We start from the raw sequence: 10,314 nt of genomic DNA on the forward strand, positions 1-10,314 counted from the left end.
AAACCAGGCACAGGCTAGAGAAATGAGTAAGCAAGAGAAAAAAGAGCAACACCATTGACAAATACTTTGCCTGTGATCCCAAGAAGGATAAAACACTCAATCTGAAGATGAGGAAGTCCAAGCTCCTACATCTAAAGACTCTAAGAAAAACAGAAATTGGGCTCAGGCTATGATAGAGCCCCCAAAAGACTGCATACCAAGTGAGAGAGATAGAGGAAAAATTGAGAAAAGAAATGAGAGAGAGATGCAGGAAAAACATGAAAAGAAGTCAGCAGTTTAGTCAAGATCCAAAAAAAATGCTGAAGAAAATAACATGCTAAAAATCAGCATAAGTCAAATGGATAAAACAGTTCAAAAAGTTATTGAAGAGAAGAATGCTTTAAAAAGCAGAATTGGCCAGATGGAAAAAAGAGATAAGAAAGCTCTCCAAGGTAAACATCCTTCAGACAAAGAATAGAAGTGAGGGAAACTGCTGATTTTATGAGAAATCAGGACACAATACTTCAAAACCAAAAGAAAGAAAAATTAGAAGAAAATGTGAAACATCTCATTGAAAAAACAACTGGTATGGAAAACAGCTTTAGGAAAGATAATTTAAAAATTATTGGAATACCTGAAAGTCATGACCAGGAAACGAGCCTTGACATCATTTTTCAAAGAATTACTACAGGAAAATTTCCCTAATATCCTAGAAGCAGAGGGAAAAATAGAAATTGAGAGAATCCACCGATCTCCCCGAGAAAGAGATCCAAAATAAAACAACCCCCAAGAATATTATAGCCAAGTTCCAGAACTCCCAAGTCAAAGAGAAAATATTACAAGCAGCCAGAAGGACACAATTCAAATACCATGGAGCTGCAATCAAGATCTCACAGGACTTAGCAGCAACTACATTAAAAGCTCGTAGGGCTTGGAATATAATATTCCAGAAGGCAAAAGAGCTTAGAATGCAACTGAGAATGAACTACCCAGCAAAACTGAATGTCCTCTTCCAGGGAAAAAGATGGACTTCCAATGAACCAGGGGAATTTCAGATGTTCCTGTTGGAATAGCCAGAGCTGAACAGAAGGTTTGATCTTCAAATACAGGACTCAGGTGAAGCATAGAGAGTGGAGGAGAAGGGGAAAATATGTGGGACTCGATGATGAACTACATGTGTTTCTGTATAGAAAAATGATACTGTTAATACTCATGAACCTCCTCATTTAATAGAACAGGTAGAAGGAGCTTTTATAGATGAAGCGCAAGAGAGAGCTGAATTTGAAGATATAATGTGGTATAAAAATGGAGTCAATATATAAAAGGGAAATGTAATGGGAGAAAGAAAAAGAAGAGGACGAATAGGATAAGTTATTTCATATAATAAGATTTTCCTTTATTACAATGAGCTATTGCAAGGATATGGAAGGGGGGAAGGCAAGGGGGAATGAGGGAATCTTTGCTCTTATCAGAGGTGGCTAGGAGAGGAAACAGCATATATACTTAATGGGGTATAGACATCTGTAGTAAGAAGGAGAGAAGGGGGACAGGGGGAAGGGGGGAGATGTGAGTGATGGAGGAGAGGATGGACCATGGGGGGAGAGTGGTCAGATAGAACACATTTTCTTTTTTACTTCTTGCAAGAGGCTGGGATTTGATGGCCTGTCTGGGACCATAGGGCCGGGTGGATACTGGGCCTAAGGGGTGGTATGGAGGCTCCTGGCCTATTGGCCCCAGAGCCGGGGATCTGTCTGCTGCACCACTCAGCTAGCCTACAGCAGAGACAGAGTGAAAGGAGAGAGAAAATATAGTACGTGGTAGTGGAGAAGTAGGAATGGAGGGAGTTGTAATCAGCAGTGGCAATGGTGGAAAAATATGGAAGTAACTTTTATGATGGACTTATCATAAAGAATGTGGTCCACCCGCGACAGAGCTGGTGGTGTTGGAACACAGAGTGAAGCACAATTTTATTATTATTATTATTATTATTATTATTATTTTGGAGGGGTTGCAGGGCAAATGGGGCTGGGTGGCCTGCCTGGGGCCACACAGCTGGGTGATTGTTGGGTGTCTGAGGCTGGATTTTGACCTGGGTGCTCCTGGTCCAGGGGCCAGTGCTCTGTCCGCCACCCAGCCACCCCTACTATTATTACCATTTTATTTTGGGTCTTTTTTTTTTTTTTTTTTGGTTTTTGCAGGGCCATGGGGTTGGGATGGCTTACATGGGGTCATACAGCTGGGTGATTGTTGAGTGTCTGGGGCCAGATTTGGGCTCAGGTGCACCGGGCTCCAGGGCTGGTGCTCTGTCCACTGTGCCACCTGGCCATACCTGCAATTATTATTATTATTATTTTTATTTTCTTTTACTTTTAATTTTTTTCTCTCCCCTTTATCACCCATGTGGGTCTATATTTGGGGGGAAGGGTTTTATGTTTACTCTTAAATAATATTTTAGTAATGTATAAAAAAGTTATTTGTTCAAAATAAGAATAAATAAGAAGAAAGGGGGAAAAAAGAATAAAGTTAATATTTTCCAGGGAAAAAAATCTATGCCAGTTTTTTTGTTACCTCTGAAAATTACTTTTTATGCCAATGAACTCCTAATTGACAAATCCAATAGTTTTTTTAAATACTTTTTTTCTCAATTAGGAAAAATCTACTTTTTCCCTTCTCACCCACCCTACATGAAAAAGAAAGAGAAACAGAACCCTGGTTATAAACATCTATAGTAAAGCATTAGTAATTTCCTCTTTGATTATGACCAAAATAAAGTCTCCTTCTAAACTGAAAAAAAAAAAGAAATGAGTCCTTTGTCAGAAATACTAGTTGTAAAAATTTAGTACATTTCTTTTATCTTGGTCAGTATAAGATTTTAAGAAGAAATGAAAACAGATCTTTGGAAAAACACTATTTTGCACAACCTTCCCTTGAAAGAGTTTAAAGTCTAGAAATTTAGTAGGCTTAGAGTTGGGAAATTTGGAAGAAAAATGTTGTTGAATAGTACTGCTGTTCAGCTTTGGAGCAGTTTTCATTTTCTCAGTTCTATTTCCTGAGACTTGAGCTTTCTTTTTTTTTTTTTATTAAAGATATTATTGAGTTTAAAAATTTTCCCCCCTTCTTACTTCCATCCCCCCCCAAGACTTAAGCTTCCTAAGACTCTCAATAAAGTCATCCTACAAAAAATAAAATAGCCAAATTCTGTAAAACAATCCTAATGTATCAATGGTAGCTGCTTAGGACTAGCCCTAGCAATCTATAACAATTTTTAGTTTGTTAAAGTTTATGTAGAGCCATGGACAGTTCATAGCATTATGAATTCCCAAGAACAAAGAAATTATTTATTTTTTAGGGTTTGGGAAATAAATAAAAGTATGCAAACACTGAATATTAAAAGGTAACATGGTAGAGTGCTGATAAAGAGCCAGTCTAGAAATCTGAAAGAACTTTGCTCAGTCCTGCCTCTGATATACTTACTGATCTGTACCAATGAAGCACAGTGAATAAGGCCACTGGACTTGAAATCAAGTTAAGAACCAGGCGAATGCTGTCTTAGACAAAAGTTGTAGGGAATTGATTTAATTTCTGTCTGTTTTCGCACCTGCAAACAAAGGAAGCTGGATGATAATACTCTACTGATAATACATTACACAGGTAAGGACCAAAAATAAATGAATAAAGGAAGGAAGGAAGAATTCTGAATGACTGATTCAGCAGTATGTTGAGCAACAAAGAGCTAGATCCATCTGTTCTGGTATGCTACAAATTAGATCTATGGTGCAGGTAAATATTACAGCTTTTCATTATTTGCATTAAAAATTTTGCCTTCTAAATTAAAAAAAATGATCAGAAAGGACTCCTCCCCATTTCCTGGATAATAGAAGTCCACTCATATTGAAATTTTTCAGAAGTCAGTGACCTTTTAGTGAAATATAATAAATGAAGCATGCTGTTCTAAAAAATACAATTTACTTGAGGCCTAAAGAAATATATTAATTTCCAGTAACATGACATTTAGTGGAACAGAAGAATGTCCTTGTAGTTTTATATTAAAAATAATGTTGAAACAAATTATGTTTCATAAATATTCTGGTCCTTTTAGTTCTTTCAGAGTGAGGTTTCTGTTCACTGAATTTTAGCTCAAAGTATCAAATATAGGGGCCACTAGGTGGCGCAGTGGATAGAGCACCAGCTCTGGAGTCAGGAGGACCTGAGTTCAAATATGACCTCAGACACTTAATAATTACCTAGGTGTGTGTGGCCTTGGGCAAGCCACTTAACCCCATTTGCCTTGCAAAATCCTAAAAAACAAAACAAAACACACAGAAAGGCAAAGTATCAAATATACTAAGGGGAGAATGCTACTATTAATTCATCACTCATACTCAGTAGTACCATATATACCAACTGTGTTTATAATGTTTATATGATAAATTCAGAGGGTCAAAATAAATTTTATATACTTTTTTATATACTTTATATACTTTTTTTCTTCCCTCCTCCTTGACCTAGGCTTCAAAATAATAACCCAAAAGGGTAGCATGTGGTACTAGAAAGCCAGAACCTGGGCTTTTAGACCTAGTTCTCTGTAACCACCTGGTGATCTTGAGCCTCTTCATGAGTAGAATGCAGGGGTTGAACTAGATAATCTCCTAATTTCCTTCCCAGTTCTCAAATCCTATTATCCAATAATATATAATTAAATTCAATCATAAATATACTTAATAAAGAGAAATTTGTGGTTTCTTGGTCTAAAGACATAGTTCATTCAAAAGTTGCATAAAGACCATTTTGTAGTAGGCTTTAAATATTCTGAATTTATCTGCAAAGCTATACTATAAAATAATAACTTCCCAATTGTTAATCTATTTCCAGAATATAGGACCTCTGCTTATCACCAGGAAGTCAAGTGCCAGAGTTCCTGATAATATAGGTCAATGGGAGCTAGATGGTGCCTCAGAGGATGTGCTGGCCTGTGTTAAGGAAAATTCAGTTTAAATGAAGTCTCAGACACTTACTGGTTGACCCTGGGCAAGTCCCATAAACTCCCTGCCTCAATTTCTTCAACTGTTAAATGGGTATCATGCTAGCAGCCTACCTTGAAGGACTGTTGTGAGGATCAAGTGAAATAAGCACAATGCTTGACCTGTAATAAGCCTTTAATGATTATTCCCCTCTCTCCACTCTCCCACCCTCAAAGGGGAAGTAAAAGAAATAGTGACAAGAAAGATGAGTGACTGAATTACAAAATTGAATATTTGAACATTATCTATATTATCCTTATCCTTTCTTCCCCCTTTTTTCTCCTCATTAAAATAGGCCATTTGGAATTGGTATTGTATCTTTGTACTTAGTTTTTAAAACTCCCTAATATGGGGTGATAAAGATCCTGGTAGTAGAATATATGAGTAAATGACAAAATCAAATATGTAGTCATTATCTGCCTTGTATTATTATCCCTTATCCTTTTGTCTCTTTTGTCTTTCTATTAATCTACACAATTTCCAATTGATATTGTATCACTTTGCCAAGTTTTAAAATATCTGGATTAATAAACAGTACAACTTCTTGAAAATGGCATAAACTTGGAAACTATTCTATTCCAGATTTTCTTACAACCTTTTTGTGTCATTGACTCCCTTGGTTGTTTGGAGAAAACCTAGGAACTCCTTCCTCTGAATAACAATTTTAAATAATTGAAGGAAATTATAAATTTCAGAAAAGTTAGTAAAAACAAATATGTAGGGGAATTTGAAAAAATAATTTTTTGACTCCATTTCCTTCAGAGCTTTCTGTTGATTGTTGAAGACACAAGAGACTCAGAAGTTGACTGCAATCAAAGTCCTAGATTGGGCAAGACTTCCTGGCTTTGACTAGAGGAACAGAAAATCTGAAACCAGAGAGAAGATGAACTACTAGACTTGCTCTTTTTGAGTAGTTAAAAGAGTCTCATAGTTCCAAAGAAGTTATCTAAGACAGATCATTTTTGGACAAAAATTCCTCCTACAACATTTTGAAGATGTTACTAGAATTAAAGATCTTCTCTCTGGACTTTTGAGATTCAAAGAAGACCAACTATCTCCTGCATATCTGCTCCAACAATATCTAAAGGCCTCGCTCTACATTGAAATCCAGTGAGAAACTGCACTTCAGTGACTTCTCCTGTCTGAGAACTGGCCCTCTTTCCCCCCCAAATCATCCAGACAATTTTTTTTCCATTATAAAAACCCATCATCCTGTAATTGGAAGAATACTGTGGTGATAGGTACCCATAGATATCATACCAAGACAACCCAGGTTCGGGAAATCTTGAGACTCAGAAGAAGGCCAATAGTATTCAACTATAAACCTCAAGGATCCAAACAGTTCCAATCTCAGGATGTGGAAGTCAGTGCAAGAACCCAAGGGATTAAAGACAGGACCCTTCTTGGTTAGTCAACCCACCCAGAAGCAATATGTTAGGGGACATAAAAGGGCTCTAGCACAAAATCTCAATTCAGAAATTAAATGTGGAGAAATATATACATCAAAGATGAAAACAATGACCTGTATTTCCCAGAAGAAGGAAACAACTCTACAGTAAAGGAAGAAATGGATTTTCTACAAGGACTTCGGGAATTCCTAGAAGAAATGAAGCAAGATATAAAAAGCAAAATAAAAGAACCAGAAGAAAGAATTGGAAGTACAATAAGTAACTTAAAAGAGAAAGTAGGCTTCTGGCTAAGATGGTGGAGAGAAGATAGGCACAGTTCTAAAGTCTCCTGATCTTTCCCCATCTATCATATTAAACAAACCTCTTAACAGAAATATGACCCACAAAACCCAGAAAGAAAAGCCAGGAGAAAGAACATTTACCTCAGGATTTGTCTCCTGCAGCAGCATTGGGCAAATTTGGGATAGTGAGTCTGAGAGCAGAAGGCAGATCAGCCCCGGATCAGCCAGATTAGCAGCTGAATTGGAGCCTGGGATTATGAGAGCCTGAGAGCCAGACCTGCTGGATCAGTGGTGGGGCTAGACCAAGGGGGCTTGAGTCAACTAGAGAGCAGAGGCAGTGGGGTTGGTGCTGACCCTCTGGAGCTTGCTGACAGGGCTGGGGGGAGAGTTCCGGTGCAGGAGAGCTGTGGACACCATTCCTGGGCTCCTCTGGTCTGAGGAACTCTGAGTCCATGCCTCCATTATGGCTGAGGCCTCTTCCCAGAACAATCACAGAATACTATTGCCTCAGGCACAGGTGTGTGAGCAGAAGAACCAAAGCAGCTGACAATAAGGAGAGGAATGACATCAGCCCAGAGTAAAGCCCACCAATGATTGAAGGCAAAAGGATTCAATAGCTCCAAACCCTCCCTTCAAGAAAGGGAGGAGGCCTCAATCAAGGTCACAGACACTCCAGAGAAAGCAACCAACACATCCTACTGGCCACACAGAGAAACTGCACTCAGTGAGTAAAGCCTTTAGCGATCCCAAACCCCTGTGAACCAGCCCCTCCGCAACTAAAGGTCTTAGCAAAATGAAGAAGGGTCAGCAGAAAGGTGTATCCATAGAAAAATTCCTGGAAGGGAAAGACCCTAACTCAAAGAGACCTGGAACCTCTGAGGAGAATACAATGTGGTCTCCAGCACAGAAAGACTTCCTTGAAGAAATAAGGAAGTAGCTTAAAAATTTGGGAGAGACAATTAATACCTTGCAACAAGAAAACAAAACCTTAGAAAGTACAATTGGACAAATACAAAAAAAAATAAATCTCTCAGATCATCAATTGGACCAATACAAAATGAGAATAAATCTCTCACAACATCAATTGGACAAATACAAAATGAGAATAATTCTCTCAGATCTTCAATTGGGCAAATGCAAAAAGAAAATAATTCTCTCAAAATCTCAATTGGTCAAATGGAAAGCTCTTTCAAAAGTAGAATTGACCAATTGGAAAAGGAGTTGCAAAAGGTTAATGAAGAAAACTCCTCCCTAAAAAAAAGAATGGAATCTGCAAAAACTAATGACTCCATGAGACATCAAGAACCAGTTAAACAAAATCAGAAAATAGAAAAAATAGAAGAAAATGTAAAATACTTCATCAGCAAAACCACTGACCTCAAGAATAGGTTGAGGAGGGGCAACCTGAAAATTATTGGACTTCCTGAAAACATTAAAGAGGAAAAAAAAGCCTGGACTTAATATTACAGGATCTAGTGATGGAAAACTGCCTTGATATCATGGAACCAGAGCGCAAAATAGTTATTGAAAGAATACATCTATCCCTTCCAGAAAAAGATCCTAAAATGAAAACACCAAGGAATGTTGTGGCCAAATTCCAGAACTATCAGATAAAACAGAAAATCCTGCAAGCAGCCAGAAAGAAACATTTTAAATATCAAGGAGCCACAATAAGGATCACACAGGACCTGGATGCATCAACATTAAGGGATTGAAGGGTCTGGAATGAGATATTTCAAAGAGCAAGGGCACTTGGAATGCAGTCAAGAATCCACTATCCCACAAAACTGAACCTTCTCTTCCAGGGAAAAAAGATGGACATTTAATGAAATGGAAGAATTCCAAAAACTCCTGATGAAAAGACCAGAGCTAAATAGAAAATTTGGACATCAAACAGGAGGTTCAAGAGACACATGAAAAGGTTAAAAAAAAAGGGGGGGGCTGGTAAATGAAAAAAAAATGCTATCCAATAAGTTGAAACTGGCTATATCCCAGCATGGGGAAAAAAGATTCTCATAATCTTGAGAATTGTGACTCTAAAAGAGAGAATATACCTAGCCAGAAGTGATGGACATTCATGACCTATCCATGAGACTGCTATCCAATGGGATATAATACTTTAACCCTACTTGGGAGAAAGACTCTAATAATTCTCAAGAATTTTAACTCTATTAGATAGAATGTACTTAGATGGAAGTGACGGATACTCAGGATTTTCTATGTCTCAGAATGATCTAAAAAACACTACCTCCTTAAAAAGGGGGACAGGAAGGAGACAGGAGGAGGGAGGGGATTGAATGGGGGTAAATTTCATTACACTAAGAGGTACAAAAAACCTATGGTAATAGAGGGGAGGAAGGGAGCAGATGAGAAACACCTGAATCTTCTTCTCATCAGACTTGGCTTAAAGTCAATTTATACATACTTAGTTAACTTAAAAAAATCTAACCTTTCAAGTATTAAAAGGGGAAAAGGGGAGGGGGGACAGAGAAAGGGAGGGGGAGGGGGAAAAGGGAACTAACCAAAGGAAGGGAAAAGGGAAAAAGAGGGGAAAGAAAGGGGAGGGAGTGATATAGGAGGGCAAACACACTGAAGGGGGTGGTATTCAGAAACAAAATACTGGGGAATATAGATAAGGGGGGAAGGGGGAAATACAAACAGAGGGAAGATAGCATGGAGGGCAGTAAAGAATTAGTAATCATAACTTTGAATGTGAATGGGATGTACTCTCCCTTAAAAAAGTAAGTCAATAGCAGAGTGGATTAAAAACTAGAATCCTACAATATGCTGCTTACAAGAAACTTATTTGAAGCAGAGAGATACATATAGAGTAAAGGTAAAAGGTTGGAGCAAAATATATTTTGCTTCAGCTGAAGTAAAAAAAGCAAGGGTAGCAATCCTTATCTCAGACAAAGCAGCAGCAAAAATAGCATAGCTCTAAAAGAGATAAGGAAGGAAACTTTATCCTCCTAAAAGGTACCATAGACAATAAAGTGATTTCAATACTGAATATATATGTGCCCAGTGGGTCAGCACCCAAATTCTTAGAGGAGAAGCTACAGGAAGACATAGACAGCAAAACTCTACTAGTGGGAGACCTCAACCTCCCACTCTCAGATCTAGATAAATTGAATCATAAAATAAACAACAAACAACTTAAGGAGGTAAACAGATTGTTAGAAAAACTAGATATGGTAGAGTTATGGAGGAAATTGAATGGGGATAGAAAGAAATGTACCTTTTCTATATAGTACATGGCACTTATATAAAAATTGCCAATGTACTAGGACAAAAAAAACCTAATGATCAACTGCAGAAAGGCAGAAATAGTGAATACATCTTTCTCAGATCACAATGCAATAAAAATCATATGCAATATTGGGTCAGAGAGATATAGACCTGGAAATAATTGGGGACCAGTGGAATAGACTAGGTGCAAAAGCAGGAGAATGAGTGGACCAAAAAACAAATTATAGAAAGAATTAACCATTTTATCCTAGATAATGACAATAATGAAACAACATACCAAAACCTATGGGATTCATTCAAAGCAGCTCTAGGGGATGTATTATAGTTTTAAATGCTTACATGAATAAATTGGAGAAAGAGGAAATCAATGAACTA

Source organism: Macrotis lagotis, chromosome 1, assembly GCF_037893015.1.
Source record: "Macrotis lagotis isolate mMagLag1 chromosome 1, bilby.v1.9.chrom.fasta, whole genome shotgun sequence".
Lineage (NCBI taxonomy): Eukaryota > Metazoa > Chordata > Mammalia > Peramelemorphia > Peramelidae > Macrotis > Macrotis lagotis.